Raw genomic sequence first — 26367 nt, 5'->3', positions numbered from 1 at the left:
AGAGATACAATAAGAGGATCTAGTACTACATCAGCCTCTCTGATGATGCCTTTGTCGTGGGTATGTTTTATCTACAGGATTGACACCTGTAGTCTATCACTGTTCAGTTTACTACAATTTGTCCTTTAGCTTTGATGTTGACTCCTTATTGATTAGTGCTGACGTTAGAATGTGATATATTAGCACACTTAGACATAATATTAAACAATATTTTTATCAGGCAAGTACTGATGAGAGTGCATGCTTGTGTTCTAGTGGGTGGGCTTATGATGACATTCGCCTATACGGTGCAAGAGCATAGTGGGTGTGTGTGTTGCCTTTGGGCATGCCATGCCCCTAATAAGATGTTATCTGTAATGATTGGCAGAGCTGTGTGTGTGTGAGGTCCAATACACTCACAGCATTTTCAATTGATTTGGTTTGGTGATACGCAGCCAATTAGCAGATGAGAAGTGTGTATAGTTTATGTAACCGATTAGCTATGGAGCTCTGGCTATGTATCCCTTATACACCGGTCCTTCAGTTAACACTTCACTATATGCATATAAATTACTGTTTTCACACAATGATTTTGATTTAATTGTTGTTTTGAATGGGAGTTGTCATGGGGAGGGCACAACAGGCCTATATAAGTTTGTACTATGCACTATTTGTTTGTCAGAGGAAGGGGTTATTTTACCTCAAAGTGTCACTTTGAATAAATCATACATTTTCACAGTTGACTGAAATACAGCGAGTGCTTTATATGTACTTGGATCTTGTGATAGCACCCGGGCGGTTGTTGACCTTTGGTGAGAGTGCAACCACAACGCTGTATAACTATATATATATATGTATTTATGTATTTATATGTGTTTTTATGTATTTATAGACATATATACATATATAAACAATAAATATGCAGTATAATTACATATATAGACATATATATGTGCATTGGACTTCTTTACAGTCAAGTAGATGAAAACATGTTAAAACATATTTGTGCAGTATTCATATTTAACCTTTTAACGTTGTTGCAGAGTTTTATCCCGTCCTAACCGTGCTGGGCCTTAGCGCCGTTAGGACGGAATAGATTGAGCTGTTTGGCTGTCCTGAAGCCAACAGTGCTTCCTGGATGGGATCCCAGTCTGAAGAGCATGCCTAGCTTCATAGGGATGCCCTCCTGATCCGATCCCATCATTAAAATCTCGCAATCACGTGTACGATCGCAGGATTTCAATTTGTCTACATCGGAATATTGTCATTAAAGGGTTAATAAAGTTTACTGTATATATTTCACATCACATTGTTCTGCACATAGCAGAATGTGTCCTATGTATTTTTAAATAGATATTTATATATATATATATATATATATATATATATATATATATATATATATATATATATATATACAGGTGGAGACAGGTGCACTCTCACAAACTTAGTTCTTTGGCCAGGGTGCTGAGTGGAATTTCAAATATAAACAGAAGAAAACAGCACTCAATGGGCTTGACAGAAAAATATGTCCTTTATTCAAGTGACGTTTCGGGGAATACACCCCTTCATCAGACTAGTCATCAGACTAGACTGATCCGTGTACATGAAAGAATGAATGGGGATGTATTCCCCCGAAACGTCACTTGAATAAAGAACATCTTTTGCCCAGTGAGTGCTGTTTTCTTCTGTTTATATAAATACGTATTAGATATATATCTTACCAAAATACCATCAGATATATATATATATATATATATACAGTATATATATATATATATATATATATATATATATGTATTTATGGATAAATAGAACATATATATATATAACAATATATAATCATATATAACTATCTCTCTCTCTCTCTCTCTCTCTCTCTCTCTCTATATATATATATATATATATATATATATATATATATATACAGTGGGGCAAACAAGTATTTAGTCAGCCACCAATTGTGCAAGTTCCCCCACTTAAGAAGATGAGATGTAATTTTTATAAAATGTGGAAACAAATTCATACAATCACATTGTCTGATTTAGAAAGAATTTATTTGCAAATTATGGTGGAAAATAAGTATTTGGTCACCTACAAACAAGCAAGATTTCTGGATCTCACAGACCTGTATCTTCTTCTTTAAGAGGCTCCTCTCTTTACATGTATTAATGGCACCTGTTTGAACTTGTTATCAGTTTAAGAGACACCTGACCTGTCCACAACCTCAAACAGTCACACTCCAAACTCCACTATGGTGAAAACCAAAGAGCTGTCAAAGGACACCAGAAACAAAATTGTAGACCTGCACCAGACTGGGAAGACTGAATCTGCAATAGGCAAGCAGCTTGGTGTGAAGAAATCAACTGTGGGAGCAATAATTAGAAAATGGAAGACATACAAGACCACTGATAATCTCCCTCGATTTGGGGCTCCACGCATGATCTCACCCTGTAGGGTCAAAATGATCACAAGAACGGTGAGCAAACATCCAAGAACCACACGGGGGGACCTAGTTAATGACCTGCAGAGAGCTGGGACCAACGTAACAAAGGCTACCATCAGTAACACACTATGCCACCAGGGACTCAGATCCTGCAGTCTGAAGTATGCTAGAGAGCATTTGGATGATCCAGAAGCGGATTGGGAGAATGGCATATGGTCAGATGAAACCAAAGTTTGGTAGAAACACAACTCGTCCTGTTTGGAGTAGAGAGAATGCTAAGTTGCAACCACAGAACACCATACCTACTGTGAAGCATGGGGGTGGCAACATCATGCTTTGGGGCTGTTTCTTTGCAAAGGGAATAGGATGTCTGATCCGTGTACATGAAAGAATGAATGGGGCCATGTATCATGAGATTTTGAGTGCAAACCTCCTACCATCAGCAAGGGCATTGAAGATGAAACGTGGCTGGGTCTTTCAGCATGACAATGATCCCAAACACACCACCCAGGCAACAAAGGAGTGGCTTCGTAAGAAGCATTTGAATGTCCTGGAGTTGCCTAGCCAGTCTCCAGATCTCAACCCCATAGAAAACCTTTGGAGGGAGTTGAAAGTCCGTGTTGCCCAGCGACAGCCCCAAAACATCACTGCTCTAGAGGAGATCTGCATGCAGGAATGGGCCAGCATACCAGCAACAGTGTGTGACAACCTTGTGAAGACTTACAGAAAACGTTTGACCTCTGTCATTGCCAACAAAGGATATATAACAAAGTATTTAGATGAACTTTTGATATTGACCAAATACTTATTTTCCACCATAATTTGCAAATAAATTCTTTCCAAACCAGACAATGTGATTGTCTTGATTTTTTTCCACATTTTTTCTCTCATAGTTGAGGTATACCTATGATGAAAATTACAGGCCTCTCTCATCTTCTTAAGTGGGAGAACTTGCACAATTGGTGGCTGACTAAATACTTTTTTTCCCCACTGTATATAGATATATATACATAAATATATATGTATTAGATAAATATCTTACCAAAATACCATTATATATGGACATTATATATTAAAATAATATATGAACATTGGAATGTGAAATATTCATGTTATCATGTCGGGTTAGCACACTTGAGAAAATGCTCTAATTGGTTTTAGCAGTGAAAGATTAAACAAAGAAAAAAAAAATATTTCAGGTTAAGTAAGTCTGTATTTCTATAAGTTTATTAACCATAACTCCTGCAACACTTACTGGTAGCTCATGTGTAGTGGTGTTTAGCCGTTTATAGAAGCATATTTACATTAAATCATCAGATAGTTACTACTAGTACTAGTAGTACTACTGCTACTTCTACTACTACTACTTCTACTACTACTAGTAATAATAATATATCCATTAATTATAGTGTTTAAAGAATAAAATAGTTAATGTGCCGAATCATGAGGTAAATAATATTTATTTTACAGGTATCTAGGTTTATTTGCCATAACATACATTTTATGGCAAATTCGAATGAAGGTTCCTTTAAATGACGTCATCCAAGATGGCATCCCTTTAATTCTGATTGGCTGATAGAATGTTCCAATCAGCCAATAGAATGCAAGCTCAATATTATTGGCTGATCGGATCAGCAAATAGGATTGAAACTCAATACTATTGGCTGATTGCATCAGCTAATATGATTTTTTCACCTTTAATTCTGATTGGCTGATAGAATTCTATCAGCCAATCGGAATTAAAGGGACGCCATCTTGGATTATGTCATTTAAAGGAACCTTCATCCGTCTTTAGTCATTGGAAGAAGAAGTTGCGCCACGCCGGATGTCTTCAAGATGGACCCGCTCCTCGCCGGATGGATGAAGATAGAATATTCCGTCTGGATGAAGACTTCTGCCCGTCTGGAAGACCACTTCTGCCGGCTTGGATGAAGACTTCTCCCAGCTTCGTTGAGGACTTCTTGCCGCTTCGCTGAGGACTTCTCCCTGCTTCGTTTAGAATGGATGTCCGGTCTTCAAACTGTAAGTGGATCTTCGGGGGTTAGTGTTAGGTCTTTTTAAGGGTTTATTGGGTGGGTTTTAGTTTTAGATTAGGGTTTGGGCAGCAATAGAGCTAAAAGCCCTTTTAAGGGCAATGCCCATTCAAATGCCCTTTTCAGGGTAATGGGGAGCTTAGGTTTTTTAGTTAGGATTTTATTTGGGTGTTTGGTTGTGTGGGTGGTGGGTTTTACTGTTGAGGGGTTGTTTGTATTTTTTTTACAGGTGAAAGAACTGATTTCTTGGGGGAAATGTCCCGCAAAAGGGCTATTGGTAGTTTAGTTTAGGCTATGTTTTTTTTGTTTTTTTTTGGGGGGGAGGGTTATTTTGAGAGGGTTATTAGATTAGGGGCTCCATGTACGAAGCAGCGAAAGCTGCTCCGGAGCCTTTGCGGGGCAGGTTCGCATATGCGAGCCTGCTTCCCGCAATGTAAGAAGCAGCGGTCATTAGACCGCTGCTTCCTACACCCTACGCCACCTCTTAGGTGGCGAAGCAAAATCACCGAGAGCTCGCTCGCTCTCGGTGATTGACAGCCCCTTCAGTCGCGTGATTGGTCGCGCGACTGAAGGGGCGGGCATTACACACTCCGCTGAGTGTGTAATGATACATACGGGCAAGCGGATCAATAGATCCGCTGCCCGTGTGTAGCGGAGGCGGGCGGACAGCTTCGCGAGTTAAGAAGCTGTCCGCCCGCCTCTTAGTACATGGAGCCCTAGGTGTAATTAGTTTAAATATCTGATCATTTGTTTTTTATTTTCTGTAATTTAGTGTTCGTTTTTGTAATTTAGGTAATTGTATTTAATTAATTTAATTTATTTAATTGTAGTGTAATGTTAGGTGTTAGCGTAAGACTGGTTATGTTTTATTTTACAGGTAAATTTGTATTTATTTTAATTAGGTAGTTAGTAAATAGTTAATAACTATTTAGTAACTATTCTACCTAGTTAAAATACATACAAACTTGCCTGTAAAATAAAAATAAACCCTAAGCTAGCTACAATGTAACTATTAGTTATATTGTACTAGCTTAGGGTGTATTTTACAGGTAAGTATTTAGTTTTAAATAGGAATTATTTAGGTAATGATAGCAATTTTTATTTAGATTTATTTTAATTATATTTAAGTTAGGGGGTGTTAGGGTTAGGGTTAGACTTAGATTTAGGGGTTAATACATTTAGTATAGTGGCGGCGACGTTGGGGGCGGCATATTAGGGGTTAATAAATGTAGGTAGGTGGCGGCGATGTTAGGGGTGGCAGATTAGGGGTTAATAATATGTATCTAGTGTTTGCGAGGCGGGAGTGTGGTGTTTTAGGGGTTAACATGTTTATTATAGTGGCGGTGATGTCCGGAGCGGCAGATTAGGGGTTAATAAGTGTAGGTAGGTTGCGGCGACATTGGGGGCAGGAGATTAGGGGTTAATAAGTATAATGTAGGTGTCAGCGATCTTGGGGGCAGCAGATTAGGGGTTAATAAGTGTAGGAAGGTTGCGGCGATGTCGGGGGCGGAAGATTAGGGGTTAATTAGTATAATGTAGGTGTCAGCGATGTCGGGCGGCAGATTAGGGGTTAATAAGTGTAAGATTAGGGGTGTTTAGACTCGGGGTTCATGTTAGGGTGTTAGGTGTAAACATAAAATTTGTTTCCCCTTAGGAATCAATGGGGCTGCGTTACGGAGCTTTACGCTGCTTTATTGCAGGTGTTTTTGTTTCAGCCGGCTCTCCCCATTGATGTCTATGGGGATATCATGCACAAGCACGTAAAACCAGCTCACCGCTGCCTTAAGCAGCGCTGGTATTGGAGTGCGTTATGGAGCTCAATTTTGCTCTACGCTCACTTCTTGCCTGATAACGCTGGGTTTATGAAAACCTGTAATAACAGCGCTGTAGGTAAGTGAGTGTTGACAATAATGTGCAGGTTAGCACTGCACCCCTCATCATAACGCAAAACTCGTAATCTAGCCGTTTATTAGCTGTGTATTTAATAGTCATACATTTATATGTGGCCCTAAAGGCTTCCAAAATATTGATCTACAGCCCTTATGTGTTAGAGGTTTGCCCTCAGTGGTTTATATTAACTCTTGAATTTTATTTACACTAAATTTTACAGTTTAAATTCAACCTGAAAACTCCAATTTACCAGCTTTACACAGTAAATATATTAAATAATAATCATAATTTATCTCTATAAAAGAAACACCCATTTATTTTCCAGAAAACACAAATTCATGTGCTTAAAGGGACATGTCACACAAACATTTTCTTTCATGATTCGAATAGAGCATATAGTTTTAAACAGCTTGCCATTTTATTTCTAATACACTATTGGGAGCTAGCAGAACACATTGGTTGAGTCATTGACAAAAGTCATATGTGTGCAGACACCAATTAGCAGCTAGCTCCAAGTAATGCATTGCTGCACCATATCCTATCTAAGTATGCTTTCTAACAGAGATTACCAGGACTGCAAAGCAAATTAGATAAAAGAAGTAAATTGGTAAGTTGATTTAAATGACATGCTTTATCTGAATCATGTAAGTTTATTTTTTTACTTTACTGCCCCTTTAGTGGCATAGACAAGGAATCCATGTGAGTCTTTTTTTTATCATAATACAGAGTCCCCGTGCATCCTATAATTTGTGGGATCTCTATTCCTAACTAAAAAAATGTGATGTGGTGCCTCATTTTGAATTTAAAACATTAAATACCTGATTTAGGACCAGATTACAAGTGGAGCACTAAGATTACATTCATGAAAGCAATATTTGCGCTCCACTGTGTAATTCCAGTGCACGCTAATGTGCGCTGAAATTACCAGTTGACAGCATACCGAACATGAGCTTGCTTTCATATTGCTGGGAAGCATTGCGCTCACGAGACCCTGCTTCCATAGGCTCCAATGGGAGTCTCCTTCTGATACCGTCAGAGACGGCCCAGAACCTAAGCGCAGCGAAGGGGGTAAGTAGAGCAGCAATGGCAGTAATATTAAATATATATGTATATGGTTATATACATATATATTTATGTGTTAATATGTATATATACACATAGTAACACATACATATATACTGTATGTATATAAGCATATACATATATATTTACTGGAAACACACAGTTCCCATAGACCAAAATGTAAAGGCGCTTTTCAGTGCCTTTTTTTCTATTACCCCACATCCGCCAAAGTTACCCCCAAAATACTGAATAGTGCAGTTATGTTATAAAAAAATAAAAATGCTGCAATATTTTTTTTTTTTTTTTAAATACACTACACTGTGTTTTGGGTGCATTTGGGGCACATTGATAAAATTAACCATAGATCTGAGATAATTTAATAAGCTCTAAATGCTACCACAAGCTCGTGCTAGCAATAACCAGCCAATTGTAATGGCTCCATATTTTTGCGGGTGCGCGATAAATTATTGCTCAACTTGTAATGTAGCCCTTAAACTTTGTCTTTCTTCATACAGCTATAGCAGAATTCTATAATGCAAGCCTTAAAATTGGTCTTAACCCTTTATGATTCCAAGCAATAACACAACAAAAACAAAGGGCTAGATTACATAGAGAGCGCAAATATGCTCTTCCGCAAGCCACATATTTGTGCTTTGTTTTGTTGTTTGCATTCACTCTTATTAGTGTGAGATTAGTGATGGCAAGTAGGATTTTTGTCACTTTGTGGCTGCAATTTAAGGATGCTCAGAGAAATATGATTGCAGGTTCGTATTTCCCCATAGGCATCAATGGAGCCTCGTTTGCATGCCGACCGTTTTTTTCTAACACCTCACATCTTCTCAATTTGTACCCTTATAACTTATCCATGCAATATTTTTGTAAAAATTTTTTTATCAGACAGTTTTAATATGAGTGTTATTGTACAATATTTTTGAGGTGTTTTGTGGAACTTTTTTTACTGAACTAGTGGTCTGAGTTTGTGGGGTTTACCTGACTGTGACTTTGTGGTTGCATTTACTACCTACTTGTAATATCAGTAGTTTTCGGGGGCAAGCAAAAAAGTCGCATTTTTGCCCCAACATGAGTGCAACTATAATCTAGCCCAATGGGCGCAATGTACTAAGCAGCTGCTGGCAAGAAGAAATCACTGAGCGCTCTCTCACTCTGGGAGTTTGACCAATCGCGTGAGACAAGGGGCGGACTTTACATGCTAACGTGAGCGTGTAATGATACATACGGTTAGCCGATCCTGTTCTTCCACTGCCCGTATGTAGAAAAGGTTAGCGGACAACTTCCCTGGGCCCATTTAAACAGCAGTTATGAAGCAGCGGTCTAAAGACTGCTGCTACATCACATGTCCTGGTAGGAGAGTTTTAAAACTTTTTTGCGCTGCCTTGTTTCGGGTATGCCCTAACTCCTAAGATATTTCCCCAAAAAATATCTGGTTGTGGTGTACAGGAGGGGTGTGGGTTTAAGGAGTGAGTGGCGCAACTTAATGCTTATACCCTTATGTTTTAAAATGGACAGAAATAATTACAGAATAAGATTTGGAAAAATAACCAAGTAATATAAAAAATAAAAAAATTTTGGTTGCTATTTTATTAACTCAAAAAAATACATATTCATTAAGAAATAAACATTAAAAACATATATATGTCTTTACTTCAAAATGTGGGGTATATGGAAGGCCCTGTATATAGTGTATGTAATTATGTTAGATTGTTAGGTCTTTATGCAGTTTCAAAGGTTATACTATTTATTTCTTGGTTGATATATTTGGCTGATATATTCTGCTCCGTTGTTTGAGGAATCTAAGTGTTAACAGCTAATTCAAGTTTTTGTACCTAGTACATAGAAATACCTAGTTCAATTTCCTAAAATAGTCAAGAAACACGATTGGTTTTGTTAATATATTGATGCTTGCATGGAAAAACGTATAGGTTTGTCTAGCAGAATTCGTGTAGTGAGTATGAGCTCTTCATAGCATGAAGAGCTCATACTCACTACACGAATTCTGCTAGACAAACCTATACGTTTTTCCATGCAAGCATCAATATATTAACAAAACCATTCGTGTTTCTTGACTATTTTAGGAAATTGAACTAGGTATTATAGTTATATTAAATGGACTTTCTAAAGATACCATTATTTTCATCATGTCTTATAATTTACTAAAAAAAAAAATAGTAAAATATGAGGAAAAAATGGAAAAAAACACACTTTTTCTAACTTTGACCCCCAAAATATGTTACACATCTACAATCACCAAAAAACACCCATGCTAAATAGTTTCTAAATTTTGTCCTGAGTTTAGAAATATCCAATGTTTACATGTTCTTTGCTTTTTTTGCAATTTATGGGGCAATAAATACAAGTAGCACTTCGCTATTTCCAAACCACTTTTTTTCAAAATTAGCGCTAGTTACATTGGAACCCTGATATCTGTCAGGAATACCTGAATATCCCTTGACATGTATATATTTTTGTTTAGAAGACAACCCAAAGTATTGATCTAGGCCCATTTTGGTATATTTCATGCCACCATTTCACCAACAAATGCGATAAAAAAAAAAAGTTCACTTTTTCACAAAATTTGTCACAAACTTTAGGATTCCCACTGAAATTATTTACAAACAGCTTCTGCAATTATGGCACAAATGGTTGTAAATGCTTCTCTGGGATCCCCTTTTTTCAGAAATAGCAGACTTATATGGCTTTTGGGTTGCTTTTTGGTAAGTAGAAGGCCGCTAAATGCCGCTGCGCACCACACGTGTTTTATGCCCAGGAGTGAAGGGGTTAATTAGGGAGCTTGTAGGGAGCTTGTAGGGTTAATTTTAGCTTTAGTGTAGTGTAGTAGACAACCCCAAGTATTGATCTAGGCCCATTTTGGTATATTTTATGCCACCATTTCACAGCCAAATGCGAGCAAATAAAAAAAAAACTTAACATTTTTCACAATTTTAGGTTTCTCACTGAAATTATTTACAAACAGCTTGTGCAATTATGGCAGAAATTGTTGTAAAAGCTTCTCTGGGATCCCCTTTGTTCAGAAATAGCAGACTTATATGGCTTTGGCATTGCTTTTTGGTAATTAGAAGGCCACTAAATGCTGCTGCGCACCACACGTTAATTATGCCCAGCAGTGAAGGGGTTAAATTAGGTAGCTTGTAGGGAGCTTGCAGGGTTAATTTTAGAGATCAGCCTCCCACCTGACACATCCCACCCACTGATCCCTCCCAAACAGCTCTCTTCCCTCCCCCACCCCACAATTGTTCCCGCCATCTTAAGTACTGGCAGAAAGTCTGCCAGTACTAAATAAAAGAGGTTTGTTTTTTTTTTAAAATAAAAATAATAAAGTATTTTAGCTGTGATGGACCCCTGCCTTAGCCCCAACCTCCCTGATCCCCCCTCTAGCTCTCTAACCCTCTCCCCTACCTAATTACCACCATCTTGGGTACTGGCAGCTGTCTGCCAGTACCCAGTTTGGCCCCAAAACCCCCCCAAAAAGTATTTTTATTTTGTTTTTACTTAAAAAACTATTTCTGTAGTGTAGCAGCCCCCCACAATACCCCCACACCCACCCCCTCCCAGATCCTTTTATATATTTTTTTTTTTTTAAAAATCCCTTTTTTTTCCCCTTTCTGCCCTCATTCATTGGTGTCAGTGTGGCTAATGGGTGCACGTGCACGCGCGCACGCGCACATGCATGCTCACGTGCACACACGCGCATCGTGCACGCGCACCCTCACACCCGGCACTATCGCTACCGGTGCAGAGAGGCTTTACGCTTGTAAAGTGGTATTGCAGGATGCCTCCATATCGAGGCATCACTGCAATACCCTCAGAGCTGCTGGAAGCATTTGTGATCGCTTCCAGCACTCTGTTAGACAACTGACGTACCAGGTACGTCCATTGTCATTAACTGCTTGTTAATGCATGACGTACCTGGTACGTAAGTTGTCATTAAGGGGTTAAATGAAAGTCTAGTCTGTTTTGCAAAACTTAGTCTTTTAGTTAACTACAAAATGTTGTTATATGACTTTCCTACTGCTGCTAGTGCCAAAGCATTAGAAGCTGTCACAGAATGCGGTTTGTTAAAATTAGTACAAGTCTTTATACGTGCATGCAAACTTCTTAATTGATATATCGGTATAAACAAAGTTTAATACAACAGTTTTTCTCCTACCATCAGACTCTGCAAGTTATGCCTCCTAAAACCTCTTTCCTTGATTACAACTTGGAACTTTTCTTGGAGTACCTCCAACCTAGCCATCCAGCTGAGTGCGTTTCTATTCAGTTTGGGAACCACAGATAGATGCACTCATCCGAATGGCCGGGGTGGAGATACTCCAAGAATAGTACCAAGTTGTAATCAAGGGAAAACAGTCATTACTTGCAGAGCCTAACAAAAGAATAGGAACTTCCATATTAAAAGCGTATCCATTAAAGGGACAGTCTAGGCCAAAATAAACTTTCATGATTCAGACAGGGCATGTAATTTTAAACAATTTTCCAATTTACTTTTATCACCAATTTTGCTTTGTTCTCTTGGTATTCTTAGTTGAAAGCTTAACCTAGGAGGTTCATATGCTAATTTCTTAGACCTTGAAGCCCACCTCTTTCAGATTGCATTTTAACAGTTTTTCACCACTAGAGGGTATTAGTTCACATATTTCATATAGATAACACTGTGCTCATGCACGTGAAGTTATCTGGGAGCAGACACTGATTGGCTAGACTGCAAGTCTGTCAAAAGAACTGAAAAAAGGGGCAGTTTGCAGAGGCTTAGATACAAGATAATCACAGAGGTTAAAAGTATATTATTATAACTGTGTTGGTTATGCAAAACTGGGAAATGGGTAATAAAGGGATTATCTATCTTTTAAAACAATAAAAATTCTGGTGTAGACTGTCCCTTTAAGAAGCGTATATGCACATGGAAAGGTTTGTACTCATTTTTACAAACCGCATTCTGTGACAGCTTCTAACAATTTGAAACTAACAGCTGTGGGAAAGTCATACATGATTTTATAGTTAACTAACAGACTTTGTTGTGCTAAAAAGACTGGACTTTAATTCAATACTTCCTACTCTGAGAATGGTGAAGGATTTGATATTACTTTTGAGATTATAAGAAAAATGCAATATTAATGTGTATGTAATATCTAATTGGGATATTTTATTTAGGAGTTCCGTTAATATGTGATTTCTTAATTGTCATTTTTATTTTTGTCAATAGGATCCTGTGTGTGTTATTAATCTAAGCTATCTTAATGTTTTGAATATATTGCTCATCTGATATTCTCTAAGAGACTGTGTAAGATACATTTTGGAGCAAGTTTTAAATACTTTGTTTTTGTAATGTTTGTTATAGATACCAAGGTTATAACCAATAATAATATAATTATACATAGATTATAACCAATTAACCCTACCTGCAACTACATCTTCCCTCCCTCAATTAAGCAACAACAACAGTATCCTGGCATAACAGAAGTAAACAGTAAAATTTTAATGCTAATTAACCTCAACAATATGAACACCCCTCTATCGCAATAACATTCCAATAAACCTAATTAATTGCTCTACATAATATCTCCACCTCAAAACTCAATCTAAACCTATTAATGTCCTTCTGCAAAAATAGACCACAATAAAGCTCCATAACCCCCATATGGTCCCCTCTTCCCCACCCCATGTGATATGATTAATCATTTTAAGGCTCTTAACACTCCAACTCAACAAAATAAAATATTTTAAATTTAAAAAATACTAATTAAGCCCAAAAGGGAAAGCTAAAATCTATCTGAAAAAAAAACCCAAGATATGCTAGAGAAATATGTGCTTCTTAATATTTACTGAGACAAGGTTTCTGTCTTAATCAGACTCCAGTCCTCCATGGGATCTTTGCATGACATCATCAATGACATCAATAATGACATCACCTCCTCTTCCTCACATGCAACCCTCTCCTCATCCTCCCACCTCCTACACAATATCCTCCTCACACTCTCACACTCTTACCTCCATCCCCCCACACACGTTTCTTTACCACTTACTCCCTCTAACTCATCTTCTCAGCAACCTTTCCCTCAAATTCAGCTCACCCTTTCAGTCCTACTAACCCTCACACACCAGCTTTGTTTATCCTTTTAGCTACCCCTCCTCAAATATAACCACCTTCTCTCTTCCCACCTCCCTGATATCCAATATCTTCCTAACATTCTGACACAGTTTCCTCTTCATCTTTTCTTTTCACATTCTGCTTCATATTCTCTTATTCCTCTTTCCTTCATGCACTACACTCTCCTCACCTCCTCATTTAATTGTTTTCCCCTACAAAATAAAACAAATATAATATAATTAACATATACCTTCTAGAAAAAAAAAGACTATTTAAAAAAGGAACCAGACAAATAAAACAATTTTCTATTTTTGTTTTATTTCCTTTTAAAATTTAAATAATTAACAAATACTTTTATTATGCAAGAAGGAACACTAATACAGTGACATTATATTATTTATATTATCTCATATTATATATGTGGATATAACTTTGTAGGAGGAATGTATATAATACAACTGCCATTTTAAGCAAAAGGCCGACCTAAGCTGCCTCACTACCGTGCCAAACTTAGATAACAACCGACAAATGTAGGAGGGACAGGGGAGTTCTCTGGGGGTGTCTTAAAGGGACATGAAACCCAACATATTTCTTCCATGATTCAGCTAGAGAATACAATTTTAAAAAAACATTCCAATTTACTTCTATTATCTAATTTGCCTCATTCTTTAAATATCCTTTGTTGAAGAAATAGCAATGCACATGGGTGAGCCAATCACACCAGTCATCTATATGCAGCCACCAATCAGCAGCTACTGAGCCTATTTAGATATGATTTTCAATAAAAGATATCAAGAGAATTAAATAAATTAAATAATAGAAGTAAGTTGGTCTTTTTTTATAATGAAAGAAAACATTTGGGTTTCATGTGCCTTTAAGCTCACTCAAAACTTGTTATATTCTCTCTGACTTTTCTTGCCTGCTATATGCTGATAAAGTTTATTCAAAATGTGTTTCTTTAACAAGCAGAAAAGTAATATTACAAAACTAGAAGCAAATGCAAGTTAAATTGTAATGCAAACAAATCAGTTTAATTTGTGTTTGCTGAAAACTAAGAATTTATATCAGTGCTTGGTACACCCCTATTAACCTTACTCTCCCTTGTGAGGTTCTGTATCCTAGAGAGCTTCATTAGTTTCTATATTGAATTGCTTAAAAATTGAAGGTGATACAGGATATTTGTAAAATGGTAACTAGAAAATATCACATGCGCATCCCTATGTAAAACAGAAAATATTTGACTTCCTCAGTAGCCTCATTCCATTGTAAAGGGTCTTTAAGCATCCAACAAGGATGCACATCCAACGACTTGCAAGGGAGCAGACATCTGGTATGTTCTAGATCACTGTAGCTACATTGATAATGCGCTAAAGACTAAGTACTCAATTGAGTGTGTCAGATGATGACATAACTGGCCGACTGTACTGGACTGCAGCAGAATAAAAGCTAAAATAAAAAATAACAAAAATAATAAAAGTTATAAACTTAAAATTACCAAACGGCATTAGATCAATTCAAAAGCTAACAGCATGGGAAGTTTTATGAAAATACATTTAGCCATATCAGCTGTAGAAATGGCCACAAAATCACAATTATAAGTCAATGAAATTTTTCTGAAAAACAGCAGTTATTTACATAGAGGCAGGACAATTTATAATTGAAATCTGACACTTTTGTAATCACTAGTAATAGCTAAAAAAACTGCCAAATTTCCACACAATTATATTTTCTTTTTGTTTCAAAGTTGTGCAACTTTGAAAACTAAAATTTAAACAAACTTTATTCAAACTTAAAATGTAGCTGCCCCTTTGGGCAGCTACTATAATATATATATATATATATATATATATATATATATATATATATATATATATATATAAATAATCTAGGTAATCATGAAGGCTAAGAGAGTTTATTTTATATATTGGGTTTAAGGTCAGGGTTAATTGCATTGTGAAGAAGGTGTGGTCTGGTTTATTTGGGGAGCAAACTCAAAGCAGAGGAATATTATTATTTTTTTTTATAATCTGCTTTTATGCTTTTATGTCTAGAAGCTGGTGTAAGGTTACGTTTTACAATAGCTTTTAGGTTTCTCAAACACAAAGAGATTGAGTCTAAAAATAATAGGATACTGTGCGTATTATGTTATAGAAACTTCAATAGAATGTAATAGCTACTGATATCCTATGGCAGCTCTTGTGATGCACGAATTTGCAATTTGTGTGGATCAAGTTTAACATCAATCTTGCCTCTATCAAAAATGGCAAGCATAGATTAAGGACCATTCTTTTTGATAACAAGTATTGCTGTATGTACAGATACCTTTTGTATCGGATTAATCTTTCATATTAAAATACTTTTTTTTCAGGTTCTTAGATGTGTTAAAGTGGAAAAAAGGGGGGTATTATAAAATATCGATTCACAAAAAAAAGATGTTTACATTCTGCAATACTCTTTCATTTTGACATTTGGATTATATATTTGTCTGCAATAAGAAATAAAGTAATGTCAGAATTTTCTCGCTGTAATAGAAAGCAGAGGTGGATTTAAGGTGAAATCAACTGCAGAGTGTAAAATATTGGCTCTTACAATATCAATATTAATTGTAGTTTTATTACAAACCTGTAGAAATCCCATCACTTTCATGTAAAATATGCCGATATTAAATTCCTTAACCATCTTATGGTATACAAATATTTAAATTAACTATTCATGTTATTTCTTTTCCCTATAACTTTAATCAAATTGATCTTCATAACTACCCTGAAACTCTGCTAAATGAGAATTAATTATTTATTTAAATAGTTTGCTATCTATCTACTCTGACCTTTATGAATGCGGCCCATGTATCATGGTTTATACAGACAAGGTTCTTAAACCAAGAACCCATCCATCTAGAATTGTAACTTGTGCAGCTGCACCCTCTGCTCTCAAACAATTAATTGCTACTTAATATACAAAAAGACAAAAAGGGCGCCTCCTAGTGTAGCCAATAATATATGGTTTTCACAAACAGCTGATAATGAAATAATACTCACAGAGTACAGGTAGCCCTCAGTTTACGCCGGGGTTAGGTTCCAGAAGCAATGGTTGTAAATCGAAAACCGTTGTAAATTGAAACCCAGTTTATAATGTAAGTCAATGGGAAGTGAGGGAGATAGGTTCCAGGCCCCTCTCAAAATTGTCATAAGTAACATATAATACATTATTTTTAAAGCTTTGAAATGAAGACTTTAAATGCTAAACAACATTATAAACCTAATAAAATAATCACACAACACAGAATAAATAATTAAACTAAGTTAAATGAACAAAAACATTTGCTAAACAGCATTAAAAACCTAATAAAATAATCACACAACACAGACTTTACTTGCATTTTTCTGCAAATAGTTCTTTCTATGCATTCCAATCTGGACTGATTTATAGACAGGAAGATCTTGTTCCTTTGAAATCTGCTTGATAAACTGATTAATTTCAGCTTGCTTGGCTTTGCTGCAACACAAGCGGACAGCTCCGCCTACTGGCTATTTTAATAAATGCACTGCTTCTCAATGCTTTTCAATAGCAGTCACATGACTGGAAAAAAAGGTTGTTATTCTGAAATGGTGTAAATTGAACCGTTGTAAAACGAGGGCCACCTGTATAGCGGCAAAGACAATGCAGAGGAAAACAAACTGGGAATTCAACAGTGTCCCAGTTCACTGTGCACATACACGGGCGGCTCCTACTGAGATCAGAAATAGTTACAGCAATCTGAAAAAATGCAAAGAGAAGAGGGCGACTCCTAGTGCAGATCAATTAGGTATGTAGACCCTTTAGGCTGATCACAAATGGATACTCACACAACAGTGCTAGTTTCGCATACTGGGTATATTTCAGTGTCCCAGTGCACATATGGATCAATCGATAGATATTCCCTCCAGTGGTTGATGTAATCATGGAGTCTCCGATTATTATATTTATGGATTACTATCCATTTGTGATCAGCCTAAAGGGTCTACATATCTAATTGATCTGCACTAGGAGTCGCCCTCTTCTCTTTGCATTTTTTCTAATTGCTACTTAAGTAGCATTGCAGGGTCACTGGTAAAAGCCTGCACCACTGTGTCTCCAAGGCTGCACCTGCAGCTTCAAAAGTGTTGCCCAATAGATTCATTCAGTTGCTCACACAAATGACCATATATTTGTTTGTCTTCAATTTGTTTAACAATTTTTTTTCTGTCTCTTACTACCACCACCGTGTTAGTATACACTTTCCTTTCTGTTTCCTATCTAATATCTGAATTACTTTAAAGGGACAGTCTAGGCCAAAATAAACTTTCATGATTCAGATAGAGCATGTAATTTTAAACAATTTTCCAATTTACTTTTATCACCAATTTTGCTTTGTTCTCTTGGTATTCTTAGTTGAAAGCTTAACCTAGGAGGTTCATATGCTAATTTCTTAGACCTTGAAGCCCACCTCTTTCAGATTGCATTTTAACAGTTTTTCACCACTAGAGGGTGTTAGTTCACGTATTTCATATAGATAACACTGTGCTCGTGCACGAGAAGTTATCTGGGAGCAGGCACTGATTGGCTAGACTGCAAGTCTGTCAAAAGAACTGAAAAAAGGGTCAGTTTGCAGAGGCTTAAATACAAGATAATCACAGAGGTTAAAACTATATTATTATAACTGTGTTAGTTATGCAAAACTGGGAAATGGGTACTAAAGGGATTATCTATCTTTTAAAACAATAAAAATTCTGGTGTAGACTGTCCCTTTAAGAGCTTTCCTTTCTTCTTTGATGTCTTGCAATACAACCTGTAACAAGAATCACCAACATTTAATTATGATTTTTTGGTCTTGGAGTGTCCCACTCAACCTTATTCAAAGTAATAATTAAATGTAATCTGCTAATGTTTTGAAAACCTCACCAGCCTCTAAAGCAGAGCTTTCCAAACTTTTCATGTTGGTGACACACTTTTTAGACCTACATCATTTTGCGACACAGTAATTCAGTTGTACTAGCAAACAGGAGGTTAAACTAACTTGTTTTCAGAGATACGGACACATACATAAATTATATAATAAAATATATTTACAAGTAACAGTAAGTATGTCCAAGAATTAAAAAAAAAAAAAGAATAACACCAATAGCTACTTACTATTTTAATGGGATGTATGAGGTTGATGGGATGAACACAGTTTCTGAATATTTGGTGGAATATTAGATAAAGACACTCGCATTTTATCATCAAGCATATTTAAGCTTCCCCTTCCTATTCATATAACAAGAGCAGGAGAGGCAATGCACTAAAAAAAAAACACTTTGACTTCTGACTTCAGCTCAGTGTTTATTTATTTATAAAATATTTTACCAGGAAGGATACATTGAGATTTCTCTCATTTAAGCTGCTGCCCTCAGAGCTCTGCGAGTCCGACTGGCTACTGCCCGCTCTTCAAACACACTGCTGTCCCACTCACTGATTACACATGCAGTCACGAGCCAATTAAGGAAACTACACAGGCAGTCACGAGCCGATTAAGGAGACTACACATGCAGTCACGAGCTGATTAAGGAGACTACACGTGCAGTCAGGAGCCAATGTGCGCCAATGGGAATAGTTTGTTCCCACTGAGCTGCGCTAATAGGTTAAGATGATCTGTAACCCACTAGGTATCAATCACGTATCAACCATGTGATATGTGTAGCAGGGAGGCGAAAAAGTCGGAAACAAAAAAAAAAGTAAATTTAAAGAAATTAGTGCTGAAGCAGGGACACACCTACACACTGCCACTGACACACTAACGTGTCACGACACACAGTTTGGAAAACACTGCTCTAAAGCATATATATTCTTTTATTTTTTATGAACATTTATTTAACCTTATATTATAAATAATGGAAAAAGACAAAATGACACATAATTAAAGGTACAGTCTAGTCAAAATTAAACTTTTATGATTCAGATTGGGCATGCAATTTTTTTTTTTTTTTTTAAACTTTTATTTGTAATCCAAGAAAAGGTTCAAAAATAAATATAAACAGCTTTAAACACATAGCATAATCCATAAATTATACATAAGTTCATTCATATAGTACTGTATTTAGCTATGCATACAGATATATTTTAATTAATCTACATATTGATATAACACATTCAGCTTACTTATTGCCATTACTTCGAATTTTTTTATTTTGCAAATTAAATATCTAGTAGCAAGAATGACAGAGACTACCACTCTCTCATTATTTTGCCTGCCAGATTCTTTAAGACAAAATATTATCTGATATAATGTGAGTGAAAGATTAGCTATTTTGAGCACATTCTTGAGCCAATATTCCACCCTAGCCCAAAGATTTTTGATCTTTGGACAGTGCCAGAACATGTGGATTAGATCAGCTGCCTGAAGTGAACATTTTGGACATTTATAAAATCCCATGTTGGCACATTTGAAACCTCTCTTAGGGGTAAAATATGCCCCATGTAGGAGTTTCACGTACGCCTCTCTCCAGGATGCAGATAATGTTACTTGCGAAATTTTCTTAATTGATAATTGAATAGTATTTATTTCGATATTACTCTGTGGAATTAATTCATTCCAGTAAGCGACCAAATTTGCCCGTACCGAGACTCCTTTATTTGTACTCAGAAGATGATAGCACGGTGCAATTGACATATGACCATTCCTTGTTAGAGCTAGCCAACTCTCCAATATACCCAGTCCCCATTCCCAACCCACTTTCTTAACTAGATCTTGAACAAAATGTCTTAGTTGCAGATATGCAAAAAAGTCCTTATTAGACAAATCAAAATATATTTTTAATTTCTGAAATGTTTTAATACATTTCCCTTCTTTGTCTATAATTTGAAATACCTTTGTTAGTCCGGCCGTATGCCATTTTCTAAAGACTTCCGAGTCTAAGCCTGCTTGAAAAGTAGGGTTGCCTATTATGGGTAAGATATAAGAAGCTCTATTATTAATTGATAAGAAAGACGCTATCTTATGCCAGGCTTTGAGTGGATTGAGAATGACTTTAAATTTTTTAATTTCTGCTGGGATTTCTTTAGGCTCTAAATGTATTAACGCAGCTAAAGAGTACGGATGACAGACACTAGACTCAAGATCATTGTTCAGTACATAATTATTAGACGAAATCCAGTCTACTACATTTCGTGCTAAAAAGGAAAGGTTATAAAACCTTATGGCAGGTAGGGCAAGACCTCCACTTTCTCTTGGTATCGAAAGTTTCATGAGAGAAATCTTTGACCTTTTATTTTGCCATAGGAACTGAGTGAGAGAGGTGTTAATCGATCGAATATCCTTTCCTAAGAGAATTATTGGTGTATTTTGAAGTATGTACAGTAATTTTGGAAGGAGGGCCATCTTAAAGAGAGCTATCCTTCCAGAGAGTGATAATGGGAGTTTTTGCCAGGTCAAAAGCTTTTCCTTAATTGTTTTTACTACCGGGGGGATATTCAGAGCATATAGGTCCGAAGTTCTTATCGGGATGTGAATCCCTAAATATTTAAAGGAATCTGTTACTTGATGAAAGGGAGTTTTCAATACGGAAGTATTATTTTTCCTAAGCCAAAATATCTCTGATTTAGCCATGTTTACTTTATAACCAGAGAATGAGCCAAATTGTTCCAATATCTGTAAAAGTTTTGGTAAATTCAGTTTAGTGTTTGCCAAGTAAAGCAGCAGGTCATCTGCATATAGACCGATTTTTATTTCAGTGCTATGAATTTTTATACCCTCTAGAAGATGGCGAATTTTAATTGCCAGAGGCTCAATAGAAATATTAAATAAAAGCGGGGAGAGAGGACAGCCCTGCCTTGTCCCTCTACCCAGAGAGATAGAAGAGGAGATGGTATTATATACTATCAATTTTGTAGATGGCTGATTATAGAGATTTCCGACGAATTCAAGAAAGTTACCCCCAATACCGAATTGCCTTAGTGATGTTTTAATATGTTCATAAAATACTGAATCAAAGACTTTTTCAGCATCGATGGAGATAATGGCAAGGTCAGGTAAGCCCTCCCCCCCGCCGTTTGAGTGAGAAGTAGCCTTGAAATATTCTATCACTAGCAATGCTTCTCATATTTTTGCAGCTGAATTACGGTTATTTAAAAAGCCTGCTTGATCAGTATGTATGATCTCTGAAAGGATCCCTTAAAGTCTAGATGCTAGAATCGCAGTGAGGATTTTATAGTCGGAATTTAAGAGAGCAATTGGTCTGTAAGATTCTTTACAGGAAGGATCCTTTCCACCCTTCAATATCAAGGTTGTATATGAACTAGAAAATGAAGGAGGAATCCAATTACCATTTGCAAAAAAACTATTAAAAAGAGTGCAGAGATGTGGGGTAGCTTCACTAGACAAGATCTTATAAAATTCGCTGGGGAGACCATCTGGGCCTGCTGCTTTATTTAGGGAAAGCTCAGATATTATTTTTTCTATTTCTTCTATAGAAATAGGAGCATTTAGACTATTAGACATTTCTAATGTAATTGTGGGATGTTTAAGGTCCCTCCAGAAATCTAAAGATTTCTATGAGTCACTTGTTTTATATGAATACAGCTCTTGATAGTATTCAAAAAATGTATTTAGAATATCATCCGAATTTGAGATTTGTAACCCTTTATCTTGCAATTTATCTATCACAGGTTGTTTTTTCTCATTTTTAATTAATTTGGCCAACATCTTACCCAATTTATTCCCGTATCTATATAGCTTGGCCTCCATTCTTAGTTCTCTTTGTGTTTCTTGTAACAGTATAAAAGTATCCCTTTCATTTTTTGCCTTAAAATATTTCGCCCAATTTAATGGAGTTTTATCAAGAAGATATTGGTTATAAGTATTAGTCAGACATTGACATGCTTCTCTTTCTCTGAGTCTAATTTTCTTTTGTAAAGCAATACTATATGACAATATTTCCCCTCTCATTACTGCCTTCGCAGTGTCCAAAAACAATTCAGGCCGATTCAGAAATTCCTTGTTAAAATGTACATACTCCTTGTACTTATTTACAAGCCAATTCTTAAATTTTATCTCTGCCATTAGATAATAGGGAAAAAAAAAGCACGATAAGGCGGGACGTGGGCGTGAAAGCTGGAACTCAAAGACAATTGGTGCATGGTCTGAGAGGAGAATTGACAATATGTCTGATCTTACCCCATTCATTAGCATGCGTTCATCAATTAAAAACAGATCGATTCTAGAAAGAGTTTTATGCGCCTTCAATAGACAAGTAAAGCTCTGAATAGAAGGGTTTTGGTGTCTCCAGACATCCCGCAGTGATAGATTTTGCATGATTTTTTTAAACAACTTACACTCTAAATTATCCTTTTTTTGTTTCAGTTGTTTAACATCTCACCTTAATCTATCAATTGGGCTTTGTGGTGCCATGTTGAAATCTCCACCCAGAATCAAGCACCCTTCCGTGTAGGCTAGAAGTTTAGACTGAAGAGAGATCCAGTAATTTGGATCAAGTATATTAGGGCCATACGTATTGCACAGTGTATACATCCTCTGAGAGATCTTTATTTTTAGCATAACATACCTCCCCCCTGGGTCAGCCTCAAAATGTATCACTTCAGTATCAATTTTTTTCCCAATTAATACTGCTACCCCCCTCTTTCTCTTAACACTAGGTGCAAAATATATTTCCTTTACCCAAGCTGACCTAAGTTTCAAAGATTCTTCTGCAGATAAATGAGTTTCTTGAATGAAACCTATGTCAGTTTGGATTTTCCGGAGCTGATTAAGAATTGCCTTCCTCTTAATAGGGGTGGATATACCACCTACATTCCATGACACTATTTTGCATTTGTCACTACCTGTACTCATTTATATATAGAGGGATAGGGGGCAAGAGGAGAAAAAAAAAAAGAGAGAAAAAAAAAAAAAAAAAAAAGGGGGGAGAGAAAAAGGCCCCCCCAATTTTAAAAAGCAGAAGGAGAGATTTCCCTTCCTTTTTCTTTGATACATAATGAATATATGCCCTCTCCGCACCAGAGGGAATTAAGGACTGAGACCCATGTCTAAACAACCACCATTCACCCCTAACATAAAAAGCAAAAAAAAGGAAAAAACCCCACATATTATGTCTTATCTGAGGCCTTCATATTTAAAACCTAGTATCATCTAACAGGGGAATTCAGTGTTTTGTAGAAGCTTTCAGCTAAGTGAGCTTCCTCAAAAAAATGAACAACTTCATTAACTTTGACCTTTAACTTATAAGGAAATATTATAGTTGCCTGATATCCTTTCTGTATAAACCTAGTACAGATGGGAGCTAGCTCCCTTCTTTTTGCTGCGGTATCAGCAGAAAAGTCCTGAAACATGAGGATTGTAATACCTCCAACTTTAACTGACTGTTGTTTACGATAGTACTGAAATAAGGTGAGTTTGTCTAGAAAATTTAGCAATTTAGCTATAATGGGTCTAGGCTTAGTTCTAGCTTTGTTCCCTACATGGAATGAGCCTAACCTATGCGCTCTCTCCACTGGGATAGGGTATGAAGTAGGTGGCAATTTTAGAATTTTAGGCAGAGTTTCTGATACAAAGTCAACAAGGTTGTCATATTGCTGTTCTTCTGGGAGTCCTATGATTCTTATATTGTTTCTCCTAGAGCGATTTTCTAGATCCTCTAGCCTATTCTGTATTTTTTGTAAATTAGTATTCACAGATTCTAAATTAGAACTATGCGTTATTGTTAGGTCTTCCAGGTCCGAGACTCTCTGCTCGGCTTCCTGCAGTCTATTGGAGAATTGGCGAACTTCCTGTGTTAAAGATAGGAATTCTTGTTTGATTTCAGTTCTAAGAGCTTCAAATTTGGGAGAGAGTGCATCAGATATATTAGCAACAAGGTTTTGCATGTTAATAGGTTCTTGTGCCGCTAATGAAGCTGATTGTGTGTCCATAACTGTCTCTTGATTACCTTTCATTTTCCTGTCTCTCTGCCTCTCTGCCATGGCCGGAGAAGGGGTCTTAGGTGAAGCGTGAAAAAATTTATCCATGTGCCAATAAATAAAGAATTGTAAAAAAGATAAAAAAAAAAAAAAAAAAAAAGGGGAAAAAGAAAAAGAGTTGAGCCAAAAATACGTGAAAGTTAGTGCAAAGCCAAAAATTATTGTGAGTTTAATTTGAGAGCGAGAGGCGCTTTCAAGTTGACATGTGAGGATAGGTATGTGTAGGTGACGACCAAGTGAGGGGAGAGGGGGAGAGAAAAAAAAAAAAAAAATGAGGGGGAGAGTTAAAAAACTAGTGATACTTAATTAATTGTGTGAAGAAGTCCGGCCACAGATGCGAGTACCAGAGAAAAGATATGGAAAAGAGACAATATCAAATCAAATTACCAGAACTAATGATGATAGTAGGGTCACAAAAAGGTATTGCTAATAAAGCCAGCAAAAGTAACCTAATTACTCTAATTTAAGTAAAGCTCTAGTGCTGTATAGAGAAAGAGAGGGATATACCCTAAGTCATAAAGCTATATATAAAAAATAGCTTAAGAAAACATGACCCAGAAGTTATTTCAGCTGTTTATATGTTTAAATCATAATCTTATAAACTGTATCTCTGCCTCTGTGTGTCTTCCTCCTAAGCCCCTTTTTGTCTTGTTACACCCACTGTCTAGGTCAAAACAGTTTTGCCAATAAATTATATCAGGTATTTATTCTTATGAAACATAGACAAATAATTAGCTAATACCTTTAAATCATTCAACAGCCTAGAATATGTTATTTCAGTTCAACACCCAGGAAGTATGAAGAACAGCAACTTCTGCTTTAAAAAATTGAATTCTGAGGTGTAGATATATAGATACAACGCAAAGCTTGAGATTCAATATCAGGTAAATATATGATTTGAGAAAATACCAATAACCTTATTTATAAGACAAGCTAGTATTCCATGGCTTTGAATAGGTCATATTAGTTGTTAAAGATAGGAACACACAAAAGGACCACAGGCAGCCCATAACATATGATTAACAAGGTAGCCAGTTTTCTTAACCTGCCTTTCCTACACAGGCACTGGTACAAAGTGTCTGTTAAGGCTGTTCACTCTCCTCCTGTCGTGGAAGATATAATTAGCTGTTAAATTAAATAAGACCAGGGGGATCTAAGAGGACTAAGAGACAGTTGCAAATATAAATTCACAATAAGTTAGGCCTAGATTTGGAGTTTGGCGGTAGATGGGCTGTTAACGCTACGCGGGCTTTTTTCTGGCCGCACCATAAAATTAACTCTGGTATCGAGAGTTCAAAAAAATGCTGCGTTAGGCTCCAAAAAAGGAGCGTAGAGCATTTTTACCGCAAATGCAACTCTCGATACCAGAGTTGCTTACGCAAGCGGCCAGCCTCAAAAACGTGCTCGTGCACGATTCCCCCATAGGAAACAACGGGGCTGTTTGAGCTGAAAAAAACCCTAACACCTGCAAAAAAGCAGCGTTCAGCTCCTAACGCAGCCCCATTGTTTCCTATGGGGAAACACTTCCTACGTCTGCACTTAACACTCTAACATGTACCCCGAGTCTAAACACCCCTACCCTTACACTTATTAACCCCTAATCTGCCGCCCCCGCTATCGCTGACCCCTGCATTATATTATTAACCCCTAATCTTCCGCTCCGTAAACCGCCGCAACTTACATTATCCCTATGTACCCCTAATCTGCTGCCCCTAACACCGCCGACCCCTATATTATATTTATTAACCCCTAACCTGCCCCCCACAACGTCGCCGACACCTGCCTACACTTATTAACCCCTAATCTGCCGAGCGGACCTGAGCGCTACTATAATAAAGTTATTAACCCCTAATCTGCCTCACTAA

Source organism: Bombina bombina, chromosome 5 (genome assembly GCF_027579735.1).
Source record: "Bombina bombina isolate aBomBom1 chromosome 5, aBomBom1.pri, whole genome shotgun sequence".
Lineage (NCBI taxonomy): Eukaryota > Metazoa > Chordata > Amphibia > Anura > Bombinatoridae > Bombina > Bombina bombina.
The sequence above is the reverse complement of the archived record's forward strand: the minus strand, read 5'-3'. Positions refer to the sequence as shown.